The sequence below is a fragment of the Dromiciops gliroides genome, chromosome 3 (assembly GCF_019393635.1).
Source record: "Dromiciops gliroides isolate mDroGli1 chromosome 3, mDroGli1.pri, whole genome shotgun sequence".
Lineage (NCBI taxonomy): Eukaryota > Metazoa > Chordata > Mammalia > Microbiotheria > Microbiotheriidae > Dromiciops > Dromiciops gliroides.
Window position 1 is genome coordinate 155,749,665 of NC_057863.1, and position 27,668 is coordinate 155,777,332.

Genomic DNA, 27,668 nt, shown 5'->3' on the forward strand with positions numbered 1-27,668 from the left:
AAGACCAGAGCTTGAAATGGACTCAGCCATTTTACTAGGATGGAGACCCAAATACCCATGTTAGAGCATGTCAAGAAGAGTGCAGTCTGAGGAAGAGAGGGTAGTGTGGTACTACTTTTAAGAACCAACTATTCAACATATCCTCTTCACTTACCTGTATATAATGGTCCTGCCTCCCCGATGCTGTACAGATATATTTATGGAAGGAGGGAGACCTGATTGAAGATGCTGTAATAAACATTCCTGTGGGGGAAAAAAAGAAATTAAGCTAGCTAGATGTATTACCTTCATATAAAGACTTGGTCATTTAAAATAACAGCAACTGACATTTTTATCACACTTTAAGCTTTGCAAAATATTCTCCATTTCTTTGATCTTACTACAAGATATATCTTTGAGCATTATCATCCCTAAACTGATGAGGAAACCAAAATTCAGAGAAGAAAATTGTCTTGTCCATGATTCATTGAATCCCAGCTGGTAAGGGGTGGGCAGAGAATTTCTCATCTGGTTCTTTCTAATTCCAAATTCAGCATTTCTACAATAAAATTTTGTATCTTCATAAGGTATTGATATTAATATGTGTTTAAAAATTAAAAAAACATAAGTATGATTGTTTAAACATGGTACAATGGAAGATTGTACAGTGGAGCAACTAAATGGCACACTGGATAGAGTGTCAAGTCTGGAGTCTGGACGACTTCTCTTCTTGAGTTCAAATCTAGGCTCAAACACTTACTAGCTGTGTGACCCCTAGGCAAGTCACAACTCCACTTGCTTTAGTTTCCTCATCTTAAAATGAGAATATGAACTTAGTTGGTCTCTGAGATCCCTTCTAGTTCTTGAGTGATTATCTGTGAATGGGATCATTTAGTAGAGGATCCCAATAGACTGTCCTAGTCATTCGAATTTTGTGAGAAGGATGAAAACAAACCAGTAGGAGCTTTCAGAGCACAGAAGGATTTGGTTTAAACAGTTCATTAAGAAGTATTTTAGTAACAACATTCTGATTGATTGTAATGAAGCAGAGGTGCCATAGGTCTAGAGGCAGAAAAATGGAGCTACAATCATGTAGATATTAGATGAGCAGATGCTGGGTCGGGAGTTGTGACATCACAGTGGAGAGACAGGAATAGATCTGGGCAATATGGTCAAAGATGTAGTGAAAGATTGAGTAAGGGAAAGTTTAGGCTTACCCCTTCCTCTCCACCTTCTCCAAAAAAAAAAAAAATCACAAAGGATTCCTTTGACTTTTGTTAATTATAAAAATACAGAACTTTACAGCTAGAAGAAAGTTTAGAGACCATCTAGTTCATCCCAATTTTATTTGGACTTTTTTTTTTTTGGTGGGGCAATGGGGGTTAAGTGACTTGTCCAGGGTCACACAGCTAGTAAGTGTCAAGTGTCTGAGGCTGGATTTGAACTCAGGTTCTCCTCAATCCAGGGCCAGTGCTTTATCCACTGCGCCACCTAGCTGCCCCATCCCAATTTTAAAGGTGAGGAAACTAAAGCCTAACTAAGACTCACTCAAGGTCACATAGTGAAAAAGTGACAAAGTCATAATTAGAACCCAGATCTTTTGATACCTAACCAATTATTTTTCCCCTTATAGCTCTAGAACTGTGATCCTATTGTTAGGGTAGGGGTCCATCAATTCTAATTAAACACAGAAGGACAAGACTTCTTTCCTACAAGATTCTTTCTTGAATCATTCAAGCCTTGATCAGTTTTTGAGGAGCAAAGTGCTTTGACCAATGGATGAAAACAGATGATGCCACACAGGACATATATTATGCTTGGTTAGATAGAATCAGTTACAACCAGTGCAGCTATAGATAAAACAGAAAGCCTGTTCTGAATCCTGGATAAATAAAAAGTTCAGTCTAGGAGTAGAGCAGCTCCGGCCAAGTCCTTGAGAGGGAATTGCTTGGAAGTAGTGGGAGAGAGAATCTGTCACCCTCTCTTCCCAACACCAGGTAACTGAAGTACTTTAGACATCTACCAAAACCACTGGAGAAGTCCCATGAGCCATGCAGCTGGTAACAATGTCCCTGGAGTAGCAATGGCTGATGACAGGGTCTATACCAAAAGTTTAAATGCAAATCAAAGGGGAAACCAAGAAAAGGTGGCATTAAGATTCAACAAAGGCACAGATCCTCAGAGCTCTACTGATAGCTATACTTAATGAGGACCCTACAAAGGGAGTAAAGGACTTCCAGTAACAAGATACTCTGAATTACCCATATGCCATGTCTTCTCTTCATGTGTACCTCAGTATCATACTTTAAGTTTGTGGCCACTCTATTCACAGATTCTGTATATATTTGTGGAAGAGTATGCCCCAAACTATTGGGGGGAAATTAACCAACTGTTTCTGCTATGCTATGTAAATAAATACCGTTTCTAAAAGCAAAAGCCTAGCTGATAATCTATTAAAGAACATATCAGTTAGGGGCTTCTGAGTGGACAGTACTAGAAAAGGCCCCAGTCCCTTTGGGTTATTCTTAGAAACTTGATGGAATTGTCATTAACCTCTAGAAACCAAGCCTAATAGTACAGCGTGAATTGGGAAAGTACACCCAGATCAGGTTCTATGGTATGAAGCCAACTCCTCTGATGCCAATTTCAGGGCTTCTTGTTCATTTTCCATGAATCACCTGAGGTACAACCTTTCTCAAGCTTCCATTCCAGTTTTCTCCTTCTCCCTGGCCAAATTTCTCAAACATGTTAAGATAGATCAATAGCATGGCAGCATTTCTTCTGCACAAGATTTTTTTCTTTTTGGCAAGCTAACTTCCTTTCTCAGCATTCCACTGAAATTGCTCTTCCTAAGGTCCCATGAGTGACCTCCTATTCTGCTTGTCTCTCTTTTAATCCCTATTCCTCTGTAATATAAACAATGAAATCCTCTCTGGGATTTCATTGTGTTATTTTTAAAATCCAGTTTGATTCTGTTGATTCATCAACATATTCATCAATTAGAATTCATTATTTAGTGACTTTAGTATGCTTAGAGCCTGGATAGCCACTATGGGTGATATAGAAGTATAAAAGCATAACCCCACTCTCAAGCATTTTTTAATCTAGGGGAGGAAACTAAACTAATTCAGTGAAAAAACTACAATCAATAGGGATAATGATGATGATAAGTTTGTATTTATATAGAAATTTACAAAACACTTTTCTAATGGCAACACTTTAAGGTAAGTAGTACTATTATCATCCACATTTTATCTTTAATTAGTGGAAGGATCTGTGATCTCAGATATACTATGACTAAGTATGTAAATCCCAAGGAATTGCTGGGAGTTATAGAGATAAAGTGATTGGTACATATTCAAATATCTGGTGAGTGTCTGAGCCAGGATTTGAACCCCAGTATTCTTTACTCCAAGCCCATACTCTATTCACTGTATTATGCTGCCTCTATGTCCACATTTTACAAATGAAAAATAGATTCAGGTGAAGTGTCTTGTGGACGCATCATGGGTATAGGGGAAATTACACTGATTCTTTCATCAAAATTCCTGCCTTTGAAAGCGCCCCCTAGTGTTTTTTCTACCTATGTGACTTGGGGCAAGTCACAACCTCCCTGGGCCTCAGTTTTTTCATCTGTAAAATGAAGTTGTTGGATTAGATTGTCTCAGAGATTCCTTCCAGCTAAAGAGCAATGATCCTACCTATAATCCTAGTATTTTACCCAGAGAAACATGTTCTTTTAAGTTCTGAACCTAGTCCACTAGGTATTAGAAGCTATGCAGTCACTTCCTTAAGTTAAGGCTACACTAAATCTTCTATACTTCCTGCGCCTCCATGATTAGTGGTAGTGATGATTCATGATCCAGGTAATCTATCAAAACCTGGGGTGAATATGGAGAGAAAAGAAGTGCTCTATGCTTCAGGCCCACCAGACTTACCTTCTGAGTCATTGGAAGGAGGTATTGTTTCTATCAAGTTCCTTAAAGGTCTGCTGTTGTGAAGTTGCTAAAAGATAGCTAGACCTGGTCCTCTTATATCAAGGTCTTCATAAGCAATGTTGATTGGTCTCCTCTTTGTATACCACTTCAGAGCAATGACAGCCGGGGCAGCTTCCAACTACCTCAACAGTTGAGATGCAACTCATCAGTACATGAGAGCAAGGAAAAAAAAGGTTTGAAATCGATGAGGTAATTGAGTACATGATATAAGAAAATTGTGTATTAGGCAGTATGGAAGTCTAGTCATGCTGAAAGTTGAAAATGTAGCCCTGGAGCTATTGTTACAGGGATCAATTTGTACACTATTCATGCTCATATGTTTACGCATGATATGTGAATTTTTACCCAGAAGGCCATGAATAGTGCAGTCCAAAAATATGAGATAAACTGAGTGCCCAAGTCATAGATTATATGGGAGGAAAAGACATAAAACTCAAGAAATTCCTTCAGGAATAAAAGTTGTTATCTCAGCAATGATGGGAGATGCAACATGGGAAAATGTGGGTTTTGATAAAGATATGTATTACCTATAATAATGGTCTTTTATACCTTGGAAGAGATTAATTATATGCTAAGATCTAATATGACTGCCCCTAAATGAATGAATGAAAAAAGCATGTATTAAGTACCTATTATATGCAAAACACCATGTTAAGTGTTGAGAATACAAATAGAAAAATAAGACAGTCCCTGTCCTCAAGGAGCTCACATTGTAGTGAAGGAACCAATATATAAGGTTTCAGATTGAATTTAGATGGTGAAGTCCCATGGTTCTTTTGGTGCAGCAAAAAGGGAAATAATGACACATCTTCTTAAAGTAATTTCCACTGATAAAGATCATATCCACTCCTGATTATGAACCAATTGGGGATATCAAAGACTTTAGTGTTACCCACATGCTTCAAATTACTACACATTATTGATATCATTCTCTAGTTACAGTCACAGAACATCACATATGGCTTGATAAAGATCAGAACTGCCTGAGCATGGGTATGATTTCCATTTGAAGTATAAACAGTTGGAAATGAGTACAAGCAGCCTATGACTACTGCGAGTGGGTTAATACTAATAGATATTGTTGTGATTTGTTGGCCCCAACATCTATAGATTGTAGAAGGGCTGTTGGCATGGTTTAAGCCTATGGTAATAAAATTCATGTCTTTTTAACAGCATGTCTGTTTGAAGATTGTAAAGTTTGGAACTGCAAGTGATAGAAGATTTTAATTTATTAAAAATAACACCCAAAAGATCTTTATTGACACAATTTTTGTATGGTCCAAAAGTTTTAAAGATTTTAAAGTTGATGGGACATTGCAATCCCTAAAGAGGTCTCCATGCTTTAAATATGGATGTGACTGTTTCTCCTATTTTCAAGTTGCTTATTGAATTCTGAATTAATTAACATCAGTGGGAGGTATGTAGAGAGCTAGGGAGTGGGAGATATAGCATGGGAAAGGACATCCCTCACAGTAATGTGGAGTTTATCCATCTCTATCAAGATCAGTGATTGGCATTGTAAAGTTAGAAAATTTAGGAAAAATGTAAAAGCACTCCCCATAAGCCAAAGACTATTGCAAGTCTGTCTCAGAGGTGAATGTCTTCCACTGAAGTATAATTTCCATTTTGCATGGTTCAGTAAAGGCTCTCTCCTATCTATGCATGTACTTGAGGAGCTCTGGCATTGGTGAAAGCTGTGAAATAGAGCTCAGTGAGGGAAGAAATAGTTTTCACTACTGTGGACAAGGATAGCTCATGACCAGGGGTAAAGAGGATCACAGAAGATAAAATGGACAATTTGATTACATAAAATTTAAAATATTTTTGCTCAAACAAAACTAATACAGTCAAAACCAAAAGGGAAACAGTTAACTTGGGGGGAAATATTTGTGGTGAACTTCTCTGATAAAGACATGATATGTAAGATATATAATGAACTGATTCAAATATATAAGAAGAAGAGACATTCCTCAATATACCAATGATCAAAAGTTATAAATAGGCAGTTTCTTAAAGGAAGTAATCTAAACTAAGCTAAATATTGTGGAAAAAATATTCCAAATCAATAATAATTAGAGAAATGCACTTGAAAACAACTCTGCAATTCTACCTTATATACATCAGATTGGCAAAGATGACCAATAAAAAGGTAAATGACAGTTTTGTGTTGCCTAAAATTATTGCTACTACTGTACTTTATAAATTAATTGCTATTTATATATTAATTGATATCATACCAGTTTTAGTAGTAAATGTTTATTATTAATTAATATCATATATTAGTAAAGTATTGACTGCGTGTCTCCCTAACTTCTCATAGTCTCAGGACTTTAGACTTACATTGTCCTAAAAGGAAGATTATGCACCAAATGAGAGCAAGGCCAGAGAGAGGGGCAAGAGAAGGCAAAGAGAGAGTGACCCTGACATGGCCAAGGGTTTTATTCTTTTTAGATAGAGGTGGGTCATTATACATTGACCTAAGCTAATTGGTTAGCATCATTTGGTTCCATTGATTTGTCAATCAATTATGACTTGAGTGTGGTCTAAATTAAAATGAACTTTACAGATGATATCAGAGAAAGACTATGCAAAAGACCTTCAAGGTCCAGTATCTAGGTGTAGTTCTTCACTGATCTAGACACAAGAGTCTATCTCCACTTCCTTTGTTCCCTTGGGTTCATCCCAGTCAAGAGCTGAACTTTCTGAAGTGGGGGAGAAAGCAATGTAACTGATCTCTGGGTCTCCCCTAGAAATTATTATTAATAATTATTTTCTTGGGGCAGCTAGGTGGCACAGTGGATAAAGTACTGGCCTTGGATTCAGGAGGACCTGAGTTCAAATCCAGCCTCAGATACTTGATACTAGCTGTGTGACCCTGGGCAAGTCACTTAACTCTCATTGCCCTGCCAAAAAAAAAATATTTTCTTACAGTTTATAAGGGTTATAAGGAAACAAGCACAAAAATGTATTGTAAATGGAGCTATGAATTGGTCCAACTATTTAGGAAAGTACTTTAGAAGTATGACCCAAAAGTCACCAACGTGAGCACACCATTGACCCAGAAATCCCATTACTTGGTCTACTATAATAATATCAAGGAATGGGGAAAAAGGACCCATATGCACAAAATTATTTATTTTAGCTCTTTTTGTGGTGGCAAAGAATTATAAACTTAGGGGATGCCCATCAGCTGGGGAATGGTTTAATAAATTATGGCATATGAATATAATATTAATTTGTTATAAGAAATAACAAATGGGATGGTTACAAAGAAAACTGGGAAGACTTATAGGAACTGATGCAAAATAAAGTTAGCATAACCAAGAGAATAATTTGTACAATAACAACATATTAAAGAAAAATAACTTTGAAAGATTCATGAACTCTAATCAATGAATTGACCAATCACAATTCCAGTAGGTCAACAATGAAACATGTTGCCCTACTCCTAACAGAGAGGTGATGGACTCAAGGAGTAGGATGAGACTCAGGCAACGTGGGAATTTGTTTTACTTGATTATACATATTTGTTATAAAGGTTTTGTTTTTGTTTTTTCTTTTCAATGGGAGAGAGGGAGACAGGGAAGATGGCTAGCTAAAGGATTACCAAAAATGAAACAAAACCAAAAAATAAAAGAAAGTGTTTGTGAATTTTTTTTTCAAATGTGCAAAAAAGAACAGAAGAAAGGCCAAGAAGAAACAGGTAAGGGAAGCAACTTTGAAAGTTAGATGTTGCATTTATTCTGTATATGCATTTTGTATATGCATGTGGGTATATGTGATTTTTACATATTCATTTTTATATTTTCAGTCTTATTGATATGTTTTGTTTTTTATATTGTAAACATTTACAAATCTATCCCACATCTTGGAAAGTCTCTTGTAACAAAGAAAAACAGTTACTTGAAACTAATAAGACAGTGACATCATCTGAAAGTTCATAGAACATTTCATATCTATAAAACACGACCTTATCTCTCTATTTTTTAAAAACATTTGAACAAAAATCTATTTTATCTCCTTCCCACAATGTTTAAAAAGAAAAGAATTCTTGTAATAATATACATAGTTAAACAAAACAAATTTTCCCAACGGCTCTACATTCTGCCTCTTAAATCTATCACCTCTTTCTAATGTATGGCATATTTTAGCATTAGTGCCCTGAAATCAAGACATGTTTATCATAATTATTAGAGCTTTCACAATTATTTTTGTCATGGAAATTGTTCTCCTGATTCTCCTTTTTTATTAATTTATAAAAGTCCTCAAAAATGTTTATTTTATAATATCGATGTCCTAGTATAAATTATTCTTCTTTTTCTCTCCACTTTTCTCTGCAACAATTTATATGTCTTTTTGAAATAATAATCTATTTTTTTTGTTCTTATAACATAATGGTACTCCATCACATCTACTGATACCACAGTTTATTTAGTCATTCTTTGTTGGACATCCTCTTAAGTTCCAGGTTTTCACTACCACAGTAAGAACTGTCTTACATGTTTTGGGGGTATCAAGGGCATTTTTCTCTTTCTTTTATTTCTTTAGAGTATAGACTTAGTAGTAGTATAGCTGGGATAAAGGGAAAATGCTGTTTAGTCATTTTTTGTGTGTATAATTTCAGATTGCTTTCCAAAACAATTATACCCATTCAGAGGTCTACCATCATCATCAATGTACCTATTTTTCTACATCCCCTCCAACATTCATCATTTTAATTTTTTGTTAACTTTACAACCCTGGTGGGTATGATGTGGAATCTCAGAATTCCTTTAATACTTTTTTCTAATTAGTAGAGATTTGAAACTTTTTTTTTTAATTTTACTACAAATAGCCTGAGTTTCTTCACTTGAGAACTGTTTATATCCTTAGACCATTTGTCAGTTGAAGAGTGACTTTTTAAAAATAAATTCCAATCATTTCTTTATATATCTTGGAAATGAGACATTTATCAGAGAAACTCGCCACAATTTTTTTCATAATTGTTTCTCTTTTAATCTTAGCTTCATTAGATTTGTTTGTGTTTTTAATCTTATATATTCAAAATTATCCATTTTATCTCCTATAAGCCTCCCTATTTCTTGTCTGGTCATAAACTTTTCTCATATCCATAAATCTGATAGGTAATTTTTTGCATGTTTCTCTAATTTGTTTATGATGTGATATTTTAATCTACATCATGGATCAATTTAGAGTTTATCTTTGTATAAAGCATAAAGTGTTGGTCTAAATCTAATTTCTTCCATACTCGTAATTTGGTTGGTATGATATTGAATGGGCAAATTTAGGTAGTATTGCCATTTTTATTATATTGTTTATCCTACTCATGTGTAAATATTTTCCCAGTTATTTAGGTATGCATTTCTGTGAACAGTTGTTTGTATTTTTATATTTTTGTACATATTGTGGAAAGGAGACATTTAAATATCATGTACATATGTATATTCTATAGTAATTTTAAATGGAATTTCTCTTTCTATCTCTTCTATGTGGGTTTTATTGATATTTAGGAATACTGGCGATTTGTATGGATTTGTTCTATATCCTGCAAGTTTACTAACGTTATTAATTTTTTTCATTTAATTTTGATTGACTCTTTAGGGTTATTTAAGCAGATAATCATATCATTTGCAAAAGTGATGATTTTGTTTATTCTTTATCTATAGTTATTAAGAGAAATAATACAAAGAAATGGGAACAAAGAGGGCCTTGCAGGGCTAGATCTCAAAATATACTACTAATCTGTTATTACTAAAAAGATGACAACTCAGACTAATTTAATGTGCTGTCTAGGATCCTAAGAATAGATGGGAGTATCATTGAGATACTCAAATGGAGTGTGCTTATCAATTATCTAATAATGTAGATGACAGGCCATTCATGCCTTCTTACCCTTTGAAAGACTAATCCATATCCTCCCATAAGTGTGCGTCAGTATTCTTCTTACTGTGCCAACTGAACCCCAGTTCTACTGGAAAAAAAAGAAAGTAGTATTTAAGTTAAATGTTGTTGTTCGGTCATTTTCAGTCATGTCTGACTCTCAGTGACCCCATATGGGGGTTTCCTTGGCAAAGATAGAGGAGTGGTTTTGCTATTTCCTCTTCATTTTACAGATGAAGATTTCTTTCTAATTTTACAGATGGAGAACATGTTACAAATAGAAGTAAGTAACTTATCTAGGGTCACAGGGCTAGTAAGTATCTGAGGCCAGATTTGAATTCAGAAAGATGAGTATTCCTGACTCCAAGCCTGGCACTCTATCTATTATGCCACCTAGCTGCTCATTTAAGTTAAATACTTCATAAATATATCCCCACTCTGATTCATGGACTACTAGATTACTAGTCTGAACTCAAATGAATACCTATCAATTGTTTTGACTATCATTGGGGTAGCATAGATTCTAATTTACCCACTCTACCAATGCTAAATCCATAAAATTTCCTGAAGTTTCCAGGTTTACTCTATAAAGACTCAATGTGAATTGAGTTAGCCCTTTATGTTACCTCCCCCAAGGTATTTTGGCTCTCTCAACTCTTGTTATGCCTAGTCAATTGGATGGGACAGTGACTTAGGATGATCCATCATGGCAAGTATTTCATTTCAAAAATATTTGACATATTCTATCATGGGTATGAGAGAGGGTCAAAATCATGAGTCTCTGAAAGAACCTCTTCTTGATATCTAAGAGGAAATGATTTCCAGTGAAATATAAAGTGACTCAGCAGACAGCTTGACCCTTGGTCTGGACTCCAGGCAATCCTCAATGGTAGGTTACAAAAAACAATATCCATGGGCCAAGGAATCCTAGGCATCTCTTTCTATTGCTTGACAAGGACATCTAGGGAAATATTGGTGCTATCTGGAGCCAGGACTGCTGACTCTACCTGTGATTTACTTTATCATTTTGCTTCCCTCAGAATAACAAATACAATTTGTGAGGTAGCCAATTCCTCAGAGGTCTGAGCCAAATATTTTCATGGCTCCCTAGTCTCTGGAGCCTCCTGCTGGGGGAATTGATTCTTGTCAAGTGACTTGAGCATTGATCAGGGAGTCAGACATTATAATCATAATCTATCCTGAGGGAAAGGCCAACAGATCAATGAATTGATCAATCAGCAAGCATTCCTTAAGTGTCTACTAGGTGCCTGGAACTGTTCTAGGCATTAGGGATGCAATGAAGAAAAGTGAAACAGTTCCTGCGCACTAGGAGCTTATTAGACCCTATCAGGGGAGACACATAAGTATTTACAAAATACAGATCTAAAATAGAAGGTAATTTGATAGGACATTAGTATCAGAAGGGTGAGGAAGAACTTCATAGAGAAGGTGACAAATGAGCGGAGTTTTGAAGGAAACAAGGAACTCTTAGAGGCAGAGGTGAGATGGGAGTGCATGCCAGATATAGCAGGCAAGTACAAAGCTAGAGCAATGGGAGATGGATTGTTGTGAGTGAGAAAGGACACAAAAACCAGTTTGGCTGGATTGTATGGTATGAGAAGTGGTTGTGAGCAGATTGTGAAGGACTTTTAAAGCCAAGCAGAGCATGTACTTGATCCTAGAGGCAATAGAGTAATTAAAGTTTAGTGAATATAATAGTTATGTGGATATTAGGAAAATCACTTTGGCAGATATATGGAAAATAGATTATAGTCAGGAGAGAATAGAGATATCGGAATACCCATTATGATGTTATTGCAATAGTTCAGGTGAGATACAATGAAGGCCTGAATCAAGGTGGTGGACATGTGACTAGAAAGAATGGATGGACATGAAAGAATGGATGAAAGACATCAGGGAGGTAGAAAAGATGAATTTGGCAACTGATTAGCTATGTTGGGTAAGGAAAAGTGAGAAGTCAAGAATATCACTGAGCTTGACAGAAATAGGGAACTTCAGAAGGGAGATGGGTTTGAGGAGAAAGATGAAGGGTTTCATTTTGAACATGTAGCACCTGAGATGCTTATGAATGTTTGAAATATCCAACAGGCCATTTGATATGGTGAGACTGGCGCTCAGGAGAGAGACTAGGACTAGATATATAGATTTGGGAGTAATCTGCATAGGGATTATAATTAATCCTAGGGGAGCTTAGGAGTTTATCAAGTAAGAGAGTATATGAAGAAATGAGAATGCTCAAGACAAAACCTTGTACTAAACCTACAGTTAAAGCGCATGATATGGATGATAAATCAGTGAAGGAGCATGAGAAAAAGTAGTTAGATAAGGAAGAGAACAGGGCGTGCAATGTTGTGAAAATCCAGAGGAGGAAAAATTTCCAGAAGAAAAAGCTAGTCAATATATAAAATGCTTCAGAGAGGTCAAGGGGAATGAGAGAAATGGGGTCCAATGTGGAATCAAGTCAATATAAGCTGAAAGCACAGAGTAGTTTGGTACAAACGTTTCCTGAAAAGTATTGAAATCCAAGGCCTGAGATAAATGACAAAAGACACAGGAAAGGCTACAAAGTTGACTATATGACTTAGCCTTCCTGTCCTAAATATCTATCCTTCTTATGACAGATCCTTGTGTTTCACTCCCCCAGTCTACTCGGACATGCTGACGTGACTATAGACTGGGCCAACTATGCCTTCTGATTGAGCCATGCCAATATAATCTAAATTCAGACTAGTATAAACTAGAAATACTATAGGAGTTCACTGTAATGCATCATCAGTTAGGGCTCAGATACTCAGGGATGGCTTCATAGAGGAGGCTGACCTTGAGGAAGGCCTTGAATCATAGGAAAGAGTTTCAATAAGTGAAGGGATGGAAAGGGAATGTTGTAGGCAGCACAGGGGCAACCGAAGCAAAGGCAAAGGGGCAGAAATGAGAATTGGATATTCATCAGTTGTTGAAAGATGTATTTAACCAGAACATAGAATGAATGTCAAGAAGTTTGAGGAATAAGGTTAGGTACATTAAGACCAGATCTTGGAAGGTCTTGTAAGCCAGGTAGAGCTTAGATACCTTTTAGATGTGTGAGGGTGGGAAATAGTCACTGATGAGCTTAGTATAATGGATAGACCCCCGTATCTTGAGTCAAGAGATAGGAATTCTACTTCTGGTTCTGCTATGTACTAGCTGTATGACCTTCAGAAAGTCCTATCATATTCTTGATACTTAATTTTCTCATAGACAGTCTGAAAGCTCCATTGATATCCTTACAATGTCAAAAGAACATGAGGAATGTCCCATGTGGCAACTATAAGGGAAGATAAGGATGAGAGCTGCACTAGGTAGGAATGCTTACATCTTTCTGATCACAGGTCCATTTGGAGCAGGAAAAAAATGAGAGATCTGGACTAGATGATCTCTGAGGTACCTTCCAACTCCATATTTGATGACTCTATGAGGATGATAAACAGGGAGGTGACATGATGAAAGCAGAGTTACAGGAAGATTAGTCTGGCAACAGGATGGATAGTCTGTCATACGAGTATCCACGATGGCTATTGGAGTAATGCAAGTCTAAGATGATAAGAGTCTGAACTATGAGGCAGAGGCAGGAACTGAAGGGAATAAATGAATCCATGAGACATTTTGAATTAAAAATGAACAAGCCGTGGTGACAGAGTGGCTATGCCTGATAAAGGGGGACAATGAGTCAAAGATAAATACTGGGACTTAATACCTCTGTGACTTGGGGCAGTGTTAGTGACATTGATTGTGATAAGTCAGAAGGGGAAGAAGTATAATCCTGTATTTTCATATAAATATATGGTATAAAATATTATGTATATATGTACATATATGCACACATAATCCATAGCTCTTCTTTGGGGACCAAGTTTTATTAATATAATTTCACAGCATTCCATTTTAGTTGTTTATTTTCCTTATTATTCTTTCTGTTTACATTGTTGTAGTCACTGTAATACACATAATAAGGAAAATAAAAATAAAAAATAAAAATGGAATACTGTGAAATTATATTGAGCTATGAGAATGAACTGCCCTTCCATATTTGTAGTCCTAGAAGATTAATCTACAAATGTTTGAAACAATACAGATAATGCCAGATTTGCTTGATATGTTGGATAGTTTTGCTGATTTTTCTCTCTCTTTTTTATATTCTTTTTTTTTTATCAAGGATGGCTCTCTGGAAGGGAGAGGGACAGTGTATGTATTGGGAAGTGAAGGTGAGGTAAAAATGAAAGTTATAAAAATATTTTAATAGATTATTGCTGAAGATGTTTTTACAAGACTGATTTTATTGATTAATCCAAATCAAAACAAATCAATCAAATTTAAAACAGCTTTTAGAGATTGTGAAATGACCATAATTCAGATTTATTGAGATATGTTATATTAACTTTGAAAAGTTGCTTAACTCTATGGAGCTCCATTGTCTTAGACAAACAATGATAATAATGGTTTCCTTGCCCAAGTAAAGGGGACTAGACTGGATAATCTCTCCATGTCCCTTCCAGTTTTAAAACTGAATTTGTTTAGTTTTGGGGGGGTTATGCAAAAAAAGAGGCTATTTTAAAGAGAGAGTAAGGAAATATGGAGAAATCAATAATGTAGTGTGGTGTACTGGATTTGAAGTCAGAAGAATTGGTTTCAGATTCCAGCTCTGCTATTTTCTTCCTGTGTGACCTTGGGTAAGGGCCCTCATGTCTCTGGGCTTTGGTTTCATTATCTGCAAAATAAGAGTTGGACTGGAGGAACAAGTGGAGAGGATTGCTACAAGAATAACATCTCTCACCCTGAGGGTCAAACAAAAACTTGATTTGTCAAATATGTGTATAAGAATTGGATTTAATGGCTTCTGGAGTCCTTTTCATCTTTGAGATTATGTGACTCTCTCCCTTATAGCTCCAACTCATATGTTTCTTTGAGAAGCAAGTTTTCATTTTTCAAAGATATTATTTGCCTTTTGTGACACATGAAAGACAGCATGGCATGATGGATAAAGAGCTGGTCTTGGAAAAAGGAAGGCATGGCTTCATGACCTACTTTCATGACTGTGCAACCCTAAACAAGTCACTTAACCTCCCGATGTCCTAGACTCTAAGTTTCAGAGTACATTCTGAATTATATTTATAGAGGAAGTTCCTTACTGAGAACTCACTTAACCTATGAAATCACAGATCTGGGTAAAAAAGAATGAACAAAAGAAACATATCAAGTACATGACCATCAGAAACTCTAGGAGAATATGTTTTAGACTAGTTGCTGACCTGAATCAGAGGAAGGAATTTCCACACTATGAATTCCCCAAACAGATAAAATCCTAAGTCCAGATCAAGAAAAAAAATATATTACTAGCCATCCTCATTATTTATTTAAACATTTACTAGGGCACCTAGGTGATGCAGTAGATAGAGCACTGGCCCTGAAGTTGGGAGGACCTGAGATCAAATCTCACCTCAGACACTTACTAGATGTGTGACCCTGGCAAATCACTTAACCCCAGTTGCCTTAAACATCTGGGGCCATCTCCAGTCATCCTGATCTATATCTTGCCACTGGACCCAGATGGCTCTGGAGGAGAGAGTGAATTTGGTGACTTTGTCCAACTGTCCCTCACTTAAAATCTAATTCACTGCAAGTCATGATGTCACCCTGATGTCATGGTCCTCTTCAAAGGATACATAACAGCAATCTAAACATTTAAAATTTTAACAAAAAAGAGTTAGCACTAGTTTTGTGGCTCCTTCCAAGATAGAGTACTTTGAAATGATACCCTTACTTACTTGGCTCTGTCTTACTGTACACATTGCTTTACCAAAGAAAAAGTGTTTGATGAGCCATGTGAAATACAGTGTTTTAAAAATATTCTTCCTAAACTAAAAACAAGCTTTCCAGTTCCACACCAAGAGTTAACTTCATCACAGATGCATTGCTTCTAAACAATGGTTTTGTGGGTTAAACCTTTCACATGAATAGTAGCTTTATCCCTGCCTGTGTTTATTCATGCCATCATTATACTTATTTATTTTTTGCTCACATTGTGCTTAATGTAAGGAAAGTACCTGCTTTGTGTGTTTTCCAAACACTCCAGAGGCTTTCACAATGTGGGGGACTGCTGTCATTTTTTTCTTAATGTAAACCCTTATTTACCTCGTTATTGTTCTTTCCCCAACTGCATCTCTTGAACACCAGACATGCAGAGAACTCTATATGTGGTAAGGCACCTGATGGGGAACTCTGGCCCATGTGCTAAGCATGTTTGGCAAGATTTTTGCCATGACAGCAGGCATCATCCTGAGATCATTTCTTCATAAAAGGCAACCTGAGCAAGGGTACAAAATTTATTAAATAGCAGCTAAGTCAGTTAAGGTACACCTAATCCATTCATGGGCTCTTGCCAAAAATTATAAAAGGGTAATGTATAGATATCATTTTTATTGTTCAGTGCTCCCTAATTACAGTCCCTGGTGGTCTGAAAACTTAGATGAAAGATATACAGGCTCTAGCAATTAACCATAGCAACAGCAGATGTTGTACAGTCAAATTGATGTGTTTGTGAGCTAGCAACATGTTTGGATTTTGAATATGCATTACAGCTGAGCTCTAATTTTATTATAAAAATAATTTGGAAAGATAAATAACCAGTCTCCTGAAGCATGTAAGTTTCTTTTCTTTGTTTCCTTTTCTAAAAAAAGATTTTGCCCTGTCATATAGGGTAATTACTTCAGTTTTATTATTTGTGGCCTTATTTCATCTCTGTTCTGCATAATTGGGTATTTGTAAAAGCACCTACCCTGCAAACAAGAGGTTGTCTTTAGTTCCGTATATCCCTGCTTTCCCAGTTATATGACACTTTATCTTCATGCTATGACTGCTTTCTTCTGAGAGGGAAATTCCTTTTTCATCAGTATGGATGCACTGTTTTCACATATTACAAGTGCTGTGTTGCCTTGTCAGTCATCCTATTACAACCAGTTTCAGACCAGTAGAGCTGACGAAATGGCTGTTGATTGGCTAGCATCGATTGGGAGGGACTTGTTGGAAGGAAGGGCTGCAGTCTTACAGCAACAGAGTTTAGACGGTGTCTCTGCTTCATCATCTGAGGGGAAAATTCCCAGGCAGAAGGCTTCCCGAGTACAACAAAAAGGGAATGAAAAGTATTTACCCGAACGTTTCTTCCTAATGATGCAGTGGGAAAGGTTTGGCCATTTGATTTTCCCAGATGGTCCTGTGCTGATTGCAAACGTGAGGAGCAGACAGAGCTAAAGAAGGTAGGAGATTCATTGTCCCCCTTTTTTTTTTTTTTGAATGTTTAAAGAGTTTGCTGCAGTGTGCTGCATACCGTGTGTGTTGCTTAGGGAAGCCAGTGAAACTGAATTCCTCCCATGCAAATGTAGCGCTTGAAGGAGAGGCTAGAGTTTTACGTAACATTTTCCTTTCGGGGAAAGAGGTAGCACAACTTGAATCAAAAACACCCAATTTGAGGGTGAGATGGAAAATCGTGATTTTATTGAAGGAAACGATCGATAGATCTTTCCAAAAGTACTGTGCGACTTAATTGGATTCTTCGTAGCCTCCTCCTCGCTTGCTCTGGAAAGGTTTCATACAGGGATAGTTAACCCCCAAATCAATAAAGTTTACAATGACTGTGTTATTTGAAAAAAACTGACTCATAATTGAGGGAAGAAAGAAAAAAAAACAAAACCCTCCCTTTGTAAACAATCATCGGTAGAATGCTTGACCAAATAAAAAGGACAGTCTGTTTAGAAACCAAGGACTGATACACCTCGGATACATTGTGCCTTTTAATGGAGTTTGAAAAGCACATTTTTAATAACATAGCCAGGCAGTTTCTGGCAAGTTTTTGATACTGTAGCTCAATGTTTACAGTTCTTTTTCTGGCAAGACTGAGTCTTTGTTTCCAGCTTAGAAGTAGAACCATTATATAAAAAAGTAAAGCTGGGTGAATAATGCTCACTGCAATTATCTGATCTTTATGCATTTTTAATGAGAACACACAGCCAGCAGAATAATTTAATGAGGGCAGGCTAGCTTTTAAAGCTGTGTTTTCACTATGCTGAAGCATATCAACTTTCTTCCTGAGAACTAAGAGTGGGAAATGATGGAGAAGATTTATATTTAACACACTTGGCATCGGGAAATGAAGGGCTATATTTGTTGAGGAATTCTCGCTGCCCTTTCTGTTTTAAATTCTGCCAGGCAGAGGGGATCAGTGCCTTTTTGTTAGGCCATGGAAGCATGTGTTTACAATAAATGTGTAACATTTTCAGAATAGTTAGCAAGCACTGAAGCGAGGAAAGAAAGCCTAGCTCTTCCCTTAGCACCACAGAGAATGCTCTTCCAAACAACATTTACTGTCACGTTAACAATGGTTACATTTACAGATTTTTAAAAATAATTGGGTAATATTTATGTATGTGAAACTAAAACCATCAATCCATCTTAAATGGCTTTTTCTTACCTAGAAATAAAAGTGATTTTTCTAAGACCTCTGGACTGATTTTACAAGGAATAACCTAATGACTTATTTAAAAACAAGTCCAATGCCACATAGATTCTTCTAGACCCACCGATTTTACTTTCAAGGAGAAGTGCAGGACACTAGCCCAGAACTTCTGACGTCATCTCCCAACTATTTCTACTGTCTGTTCTTGTATTCGGGCTTCTGGTGAGAGGCATTCAAACTCCAGATTGACAGGTCCTGAATTATGTCTTCAAATGGTGAAATGTCTAAATTCTGAACTGACCTGAATTGTTAAGAGGGTTTCTACCTAATACCTGCCTGATAATCAGACAGTAAAGGCCTTCTGTCTGGTGCCCGGATTGGGAGGGGGGGGGGAGGGAATGACGAGAGGTACTGGCACACTGAAGCAGAGAGCTTCTCCGGCCCATCCCCCCTTTTGGTGCATACATACCGTTGCCACCATATCCAGTCTCCCCAGAACGAGGACTGAGGAGGCAGCTTCCACCAGAGTCCGGTGATAAGTCATGATGGTGGCAACAGCTGGTGCGGTGCAAAGACTCCATACCACCACCACCACCATACACTGGTCCAGGAGGGCCCGAAGAACAGGAAGGTGATAGCAGTCAATGCGGCACAGGTGGGAAGCTCTTATCAGACATCCATGTGCAAGGTTTTCCTTAATAACAAGCCTTTTAGGGGAGAATTTTGATGAGAACACTTTTGTGTCAGGAGTTCCAGATCCTATTCTATATTCACCCTAGCTGATTGGGTAACCTTGGGCAAGTTGCTACCGCAGTGTTTCCATGTTTAAAGTGAGCAACACTGTCTCCCTTTACCTTGTAATTTTTAGGAGTATGAGATCTTTTATATTCAAAGAAGTTGTTTCCCCCTTGGTAAAATTACATCTTTAATGTACAAAGGCATAAAGCCTTAGTATTAATGAAACCATCTAGGCAAAGGCTTCCGGGAATTAAGATGTATGGTCGTGTATACTTAACCCTTCACAGTTTTGCGTAGTTTTATTTTTCTGGAGATCTTCATACTTATCCTACAAGACTAATTTTGTCAGGGAAACAGAGCACAGTGAGAAAGTAGGATAATAGAGATTGTGTAAATAAAACATGTTCTAATTGTGGATCTTGCTTTTAAGAAAAGGCTTAATTTTATTTTGTTTGGCTCTTGTGGCAAGTTTTTGAATATAGAGAACATAGGAGAGGGTAAATTATGAGGAAATGATTATAAAATATAAGTGTTATCACTACTGATTGGCAGCTTCAATTTGATACTAGCTTTAATTCAGTGCTCTTATAGCAAAAATAAATGAGAAAGATGGGTATAGGAGCCAGGTCCAAGATTTGATCAAGCTACATGGGCCTGCAAGACCAGGCAGCCAAGATTGTATGCAAAAGATAAGGATTATGTGTTGAGAAGGGAGCTGAAAAGTGTGTCTTGTGTTAAGTTAAATTTGGGTCACTTATAATGGAGATGTTTTGTTCTTATTTTTCTATACTATCCTCAAGGAAAGATAGCAGGAAAGACACCTTGAATTGCTTAGATTTAAAATAAAACCAAAAGTTACACTGCACTGTCATCCCCAAACATTTTTTAAATTGCTCCAAGTAAAAGCTTTCTGATTAAGGAAGAGACATTATAATCTCAAGTGAATATTTGTGGATTGTGTTGTTGGGTGATAATTACATAGTAGAAAAACTTCTTTTTCCCTTTAAAGTATCTGAATCCAACAAAGATAGGCAGGAGGGATAGCATTGCCCAACTTGGCACCAGACAGGCATACAAGGATGGAAAAGTTATAGAAAGGTCTGTATCCATAGTCTGCTATGGATAGTCTGAATCAAGCTGGAGGGTCAGAAATAAAGATAAAGCTATAGCTCAAAACCTTGTTCTACAGTTCAGGAACAGGTGAACACTGTAGTCATCTAGAGGTCAGACACTTTGTGGACCCAAATCCCAGGTTTGCTCAGAGATCAGCAGATAGACAAGCCTTGTAAAGGGGAAGGAAAAAACTGAGTGCCAGTAATCAACTCGAGCTGATGCAGCTCATAAAAACCTTGCTGCTTTTCCTTTTCTGATGGGAATCAGTCCTTTAATGAGGCCAACCTGAAGACTAATGAGTTATAGCAGGTGAGTGTGCCTGGCTGGGGCAAAAAGTAAGGATGCCATGAGCACAGGCCTCAACAGGGCCTTGATCTTACTAGACATTTAGTAAATATTTGTTCAGTTGAACTTATTGAGGAGAAGCGGGTTATACATTACTAGAAATGTATTGACTTGTGACGTGTCAATTAGCAAGTAATTTGACATTTTAAATTTGTTTCTCTGTCAATATAATGAGGCAAGAAGATAAATATCAGAGCTTGTAAATTTATGACTCCAAACTTTTTGATCTCTTCAAATTAAAAAAAAAGTCTAGCTAGTTAAAGCTGTGATAATAGTCATATTAAGAAATAAAAAATAACATTATGACTAGGTCTGTATAAGACAAATGAGTACAAACTGTACTGTGTAGTTTGGCCTGAGATGTTTCAGTTTTCTAGTACAGAAAGTTAAATCAAATGTTTAAAGATAAGGCAGGAAGCTTTATTTTGTGAATCTGAGCAATTTCATTTTTTTAAAAGCAAGAGTTAGCCTAGAAAATTCCCCCTTTGCTATGGCAGATATAAACACATAAAGGTGGACAGGATCATATTTTTTTTTCCGCCTCCATTTAGTTTCTGTCAAAGAGTTTGTTATCTAATGGATGATATCCATTATCTAAGTCCATTATCTAATGAATGATGTCTAAGGCATGCCTGCTGCATGGTTTACAAAATTGTAATTTAACTGAAATCTTTGTGGAATGGTATACTTAACTTAGTAATGTTAAACCTTCAGGCAATTAAATCATGTCCAGTTTTGGGTCAGATTTGGTGGTAGTACCTTCTGGAAGAACAACTATAAGGACTCTTCGTTACTACAGTTCAATACGAAATCCGATGGAAATTCCAAGAGTGTGAAGCCGTTTGGGTCCATGTTGTACATTTACAGTGTGCACCATAGCAGCTCCCTACTGGGGCTCATGCTCATGTCATTTTTTTTTTTTTTTAGTGAGGCAATTGGGGTTAAGTGACTTGCCCAGGGTCACACAGCTAGTAAGTGTTAAGTGTCTGAGGCCGGATTTGAACTCAGGTACTCCTGAATCCAGGGCCGGTGCTTTATCCACTGCGCCACCTAGCTGCCCCTTGCTCATGTCATTTTAAAATTTCTGGACTCCAACCAATTTGAGAATAAACTTGGACTTAGTGCAATGCTCCTCCAACATGAGAAGCCTTTAGCAAACCTTGATGTATTTATCTGATTGAACCCACAGTCTTCATCCTATCAAGGAAAAGTTACTCCTGGCCCTCAGGGCATTGCGATCTTTTTAAAAAGCATATTTACCTTCCTAATTATATGTTTCTTTTTCTACTATTAAAGATAATTTACATTTCCTGAGCATGTACCAGCTAGGTGATAGGAGAAAGCAACCTGGGAAAGTCTAAAGGTGAGGGAAGAAGGTTCAGCTTTAAAAATTCATCACAGACAAATATAATTCTCTGAACTTGGGATACCCAGTTTTGTCAGCCTTATAGCAGGCATGCCATAGATATTGGACTTGATCATGTTTAATGTAAAAATGCTACATTAACTGAGAAATATAGGTTAGAGTATATAAGAGGTCCTTAACAGACATATACAAGTATATTCATGTATACACACATACATATATGTGTATACTTGTGTATGTATAAGTGTATATAGGTATTGTGTATGTGTATAAATGTATGTGTATGTATATGTAAATATGTGTATACACACATATATGAACTGCCCTTAAGAAGTTACAATCAACAGTAATTAAGTATCCATATAATTTATAGACATAGAGAATTTAAGGGTAACTTTAAAAAATACATGTATACAGATTAATATAGTTATAATATAGTACATAAATGCTGAAGTTATATTGACCAGAAGAATGATAAGATTGGGTGTTGACACGAGTTTAGGAGCTGGTGAAGAAGCTAAATTGGCAGAACCAACAGTTCCAGACTTGGATAGGATGCAAAGGATGTGGAAATAACCCTTTTGGCAGTTTTTGGAACCACCTATGTGGCAGGCCTGGTATAGTAAATAACAAGGTGGCCCCAGGCCCAGGAAGACCTGGGTTGAAGTACCTCCGCTGACCCATACTGACTTGTAACCCTTATTAAGCCACTTATACTTTAAGTTGCAGAGAAAATGTTGGCTTCTTGTTAAAGGGAGCTTCTTCATCTGGGAATGTTTTCTATCAATAACATCAAAACTCCAGACCCTATCTTGGGAATAGATTTATTGCTTACCATGTTAAGGATTTATATTTATGTGTATGTGTATTTCTTTCCTTGTGTTTTTGAATTCTTGGGGAAAAGAAGAAATGTTTTGAAAGTTAAATTCTGAAAGTTAAATTCTGAAAGTTAAATTAAAATTCTGTAAATGAGGTATCCAAAGATAAAATATGGCAAAAAGAAAAAACCTCAAAACAAAACCAAAAACCCAACAACAAAACCCACAGTAATAACTGAAAATACTGTTTCCTTATCGTACCTTAGAATTAAAGCACAAGCTATGCCTGCCCTTCTGGGTTAGTAAATAGCCTGAGGATATCATGAAGTCTTCAACTTCTAGGCTCTTCTTGCAGCTAGCTTCTCCTCCAGCCAACACCTCCTCCACGTATCCTATTTTACTATAAATATTATCAGTATGTGCCTTGGAGCAAGGAAACAGGTTGGGTTCAGTAATGGCAAAGATTGGTATATACTTAGGAATTCTCTTAAGAAATAGCAAAATCTAATTTTAAAGTCTTTTGTTGGAAGTCAGAATATATGGATTTTAGTCTAAATTGTAATACTAACTTGCATTTTTTCCCTGGACCCTTATAGGATGATAAGATTGTAAATCTAGAGCTGGAGGTGACTGCAGAGACCATTAGTCCAACTGTCTAGTTTTATAGATGAGGAGACTGAGTCTTTGTTAAGTGACTTGTTCAAGGTCACACAAGCAGGAAGTATTAGAGGCATAATTTGAATCCAGGTCCTCTGACTCCAGAGATGTAGTGTTGTTGTTTTGCAGGGCAATGAGGGTTAAGTGATTTGCTGGGGGTCACACAGCTGGTAAGTGTCAAGTGTCTGAGACTGGGTATGATCTCAGGTCCTCCGATTCCAGAGATGTGTTGTTGTTGTTTTGCAGGGCATTGAGGGTTAAGTGATTTGCCAGGGGTCACACAACTAGTAAGTGTCAAGTGTCTGAGACTGGGTATGAACTTACGTCCTCCTGAATCCACAGCTGCTACTTTACCCACCTAGCTGCCCCCGTTGTTGTTTTTGTTCCTATCCTACCACATTAATTCCTAGAAGAGATTAACACATTGCTTATAAAATGCTAAATTCATAGAATAGAGATGGTTGTGAAGGTCATTAATTCAACCTGCTCAAGTGTGTCTGCTTGTTAGTCTCTTTATTCCCATATTTGGTTCTCCCAATAGCTTGCAGCTAAAATGTACAAGAAAATTTATTGATAGATAAAATTGATAGACTTTTATCTTCGAAACAATTGTGTAGGTATAACAAATCTCTGAGGGAACTTAAATTTTTAATATGAATGCAGTGCTTTGGTTGAGCTGGAGGGAAGGAGGGAGAGAGAAGGAGGAAGTGGGGAGAAAGGAGAGGGAGAGACAAAAGGTGAGAAAGAAGGAATGAAGGGGAAAGAGAGAGAGAGGGATGGGGTGGAGAGAGATATTGAAGGAAAAGTTTGAGGGTTGGAGGTTAATTGTTTTTATTCTAACAAGCTTAAAATTTGCATCAGGTAGACAGTTTAAATTATAGTACATCAGTATCATGTGTAAATGAGTGAATGTCTATGAATATAGTATTTAGTGAAATAAAATAATTTGTAGTTAAAATTGCAGTGTTGTTTGACATAGGAGTATCTTGTCTGGCCTTTTGAAATAATAATTGAGTTAAACCCATCACCAGCAATTTATAGTTAGAAATTATTAGAGATCAGCTCCATTTTTTTTTTACTTTAAAAAAAGAAACTCTGGAAGCAATGATGCAATTAATCAAAAAGTATTTATGGAGTTCTTATATTACAACCACTATGATTTGAGGGTGGAGAGAGGCATAGAAAATGTTCATTGACCTCAAGGTGGTTTCAGTCTAGCTAAAGAAACTATAAAAATATGAAATCATTTGAAAAGAAATAAATGTTAGACTGTCAGGTGCTAATTAGATGTGAGCAGTGTGTTAGAGAAGTATCTAGATTAGCAGAGGGAAGGAAGAAAGGATTCCAGGAGGGGAAAACACCAGGAACATGAAATGATCCAGAATTGGGAATGAGTTTGGCATCTGTGAATGATGGTGACTTGAATATTTAGAGAAGATGATCTATGTTGGGGAGTAAAGGGAGAGGTTGTTGGATATGTAAATGAGAACATTATGTAGGACTTTAAGGGAAAAAAACAGGCAGAAGAGTTTGAAATTAATGAGGCAGACAATGAAACAGCTATTCTAGGGAAGTTGATCAGGTAGCATTATATAAGATAAACTGGAGGAAGGAGAGACCAGATATAAAGCTCTCTAGTGATATAGGTTCGAGGCAGTGAAGGCCTGGACTAGAGGTAGCAGCAGGAATGGAGAAGAAAGGGTGAATCTCAGAGACATTTTGAAGGGGAATAAAAAGCAACAAAAGCTTTGTTGAATGACTGTATATGTCAAGATAAAGCAGAGTAAAGGGTTGAAGAAGGCTCCAGGGTTTCTGATAGGAAGGATTGCAGTTTTACTGGCATTAAAGGGGTTGGGAAAGTGAGCCATTTTGGGTGGGGATGAGGATGAGATCAATTTTTTACATGGTAAGTTTGAAGAGAACAAAGATTCAAAAGGGAGGCATCCTGTGGGGCATATGGAAGTAGGAAACTGAAATCCAGAGGAGAGGTCAGGAGAGCTATGAGCTATGGTCTTATGATTCATCTGCAGAGGACATAGTTACAAATATAGGAATGATCAAGCTTACTGAATGAGTACAAAGAAAGAGAGGAAGAGATGACCAAAGGGAAAGCCTTGAAAAACATTTATGGTTAGAGGCAAAATGAGGAGAAGAAAAAATAATATATAGAAAGAATACCCCTAAAGTGTAATGTCACAGAAACCAAAGGAAGAAAGAAAGAAAAACATTCCATTTATTATTTGCTTATTACATGCCAGGCACTATGCAAAACAGTAGGTGTGGAAAAACTTCCAAGAAGAGATCTGGGATCTAGTCACATAACCAGTTGTTTTGGCTCTAGAGGAAACAACATGGCTTTTCCTTTACCTCAGTGTCCAGAGTTGTTTGTTTCTCTGGGATGTGTCATATATAACAGAAATAATACAATTAGAAGTTAATGTTGGGTTAGTTATCCTAATAAGGTATAGAATAGTGGTTGAAAGGGAAATGCTTGTTTCATGCATAAGCATGAGAAAGGTGAGAAATTAATTTGGTCATTACACTGAAAGTGGAACAGATTGAAAAAAATGTAGCACTTCACTAGTAATAGGAAGTTTGATCTCAGAAGTTTTTATATTAGTAAGCCCCTGTACATTCTTCATTTGTGAGTGTGTGCACTTCATGGGAAGAGACAGTGTTTTATTTTAATGGTTTGTCTCAATTTCAGTCTATAATGAGGTAAGGGTCAACTGTGTTTCTACCTCCACAACATCTCTTGCATTCCTCCTCTTCTATTCCTTCACAGAGTCACCATCCTAGTTCAGACTCCTAATTAGTCTCTCTGCCTCAACTTAAATCTAACTGCTACTACTACCTTCCTCTCTCTCCCCCATACACACTTAATATATTCCAGCAGCTCCCTGTTGCATCTGGGATCAAATATAAACAGCTACATTTGCTATTTAATTTTGTTGTTGTTGTTCAGTCATTTCAGTAGTGTCCAACTCTTCATGACCCCATTTGAGGTTTTCTTGGCAAAGATACTATAGTGGTTTGCCATTTCCTTCTCCAGCTCATTTTACAGATGAGGAAACTAAGGCAAACAGGGATAAGTGACTTACCTCAGGCTCACAGAGCTAGTTAACTCTCTGAGGACATAGCTGAACTCGATTCTTCCTGACTCCAGGCCCAGAGCTCTAGCCACTGAGCCAATATGCCTCCAACCTATGTTTCTAGTATTATTATGCATTATTCCCCTTCCTACACTTTACTGTCCAGCCGAACTTGGTCCTCTTACTGTTCCTCACATACAACTCTCCATCTCCCACCTCAATGACGCTGTACTGGCTGTCCCCCATGTTTCCCTTCTCACTTTCCCTCTTAGAATCCCCAAATCTTCCAAACTCAGTTTATACATCACCTTTTACATGAAGCCTTTGCTTAACACCAGTGCTTGCCTCACCTCCCATTACTTTCTATTTATTTTAAAATATATTTTGTGGGAGCAGCTAGATGGCGTAGTGAATAGAGCACCAGCCCTGGAGTCAGGAGGACCTGAGTTCAAATCCGGCCTCAGACACTTAACACTTACTGGCTGTGTGACCCTGGGCAAGTCACTTAACCCCAATTGCCTCACCCAAAAAAAAAAACAAACCCAAAAACCAACAACAACAAAATCTATTTTTTGTATACCTACACATAAACAAATTGTTCCCCCACATAGAAGGTAAGCCCCTCTAGGGTTAGGACTATTTCATATTAGCCTTTGTTTACCCAGCACCTAGCATAGTCCCTGACACATAGTAAGTGCTTAATAAATGTTTATGTAAATGTAAGATCCTGTAGGGTCCAGGTTGTTTCTAGGGATAGTCTAAATCCATTTTTAGCTATAGTTATAGTGGCCCAGGAGAGCTCAAATTAAACTCACCAGGAATAAAAATGCTTTCCTGGAGTAGGAGAGGTAAGGAAACCATCATGCCATTCACCTGGCCACTTGAAGATTAAAGTCTCCTGACATTTGGTAGATGTGATGGATAGTTAGAACACCCTAGAAATTGAGGGATGCTGTTGCCTGGAGAGTTTCCTGCCTGCCACTTCTCCAAATCTGAGGTAGCTTTAAGCATCCCCATTCAGGGGTCATACCGTACCAAGATGTTTCAACTATAACAACTCTTCCGAGTTTGCTTAGGCCCGAGATGGAGCTGAGATCCCAATGAACAGTCCTCCTCGAACTCAGCCCTTGCACCCCAAGCTGCCTATAATCCAAGGTGGAAGAAGTCAAGGTGAGA

General features: G+C 37.2%; 1 protein-coding gene and 1 long non-coding RNA gene across 14 annotated transcripts in view; one reads left to right on the plus strand and one right to left on the minus strand.

Annotated features, from left to right (window-relative positions):
* Nucleotides 1–143: 143 nt before the first annotated feature.
* Nucleotides 144–16,806, minus strand: LOC122751298. Its single transcript, XR_006355783.1, has 4 exons — nucleotides 16,690–16,806; nucleotides 9,870–9,945; nucleotides 3,918–4,095; nucleotides 144–243 (listed from the first exon to the last, which is right to left on the minus strand). It is a non-coding gene; the product is annotated as an uncharacterized LOC122751298 (long non-coding RNA).
* A 124-nt stretch (nucleotides 16,807–16,930) lies between these two features.
* MBNL2 (muscleblind like splicing regulator 2) overlaps nucleotides 16,931–27,668 on the plus strand; it is a 201,897-nt gene continuing 191,159 nt past the window's right edge. For 12 of the 13 annotated variants that reach the window (XM_043996340.1, XM_043996339.1, XM_043996344.1 and 9 more), the window contains exon 1: nucleotides 16,931–17,167. The gene's annotated coding sequence lies outside the window, so the exon portion shown is untranslated. Of the gene's footprint in view, nucleotides 17,168–18,852; nucleotides 19,019–27,668 lie in introns of those variants that run through there. The other variant, XM_043996336.1, reaches the window with a different exon arrangement.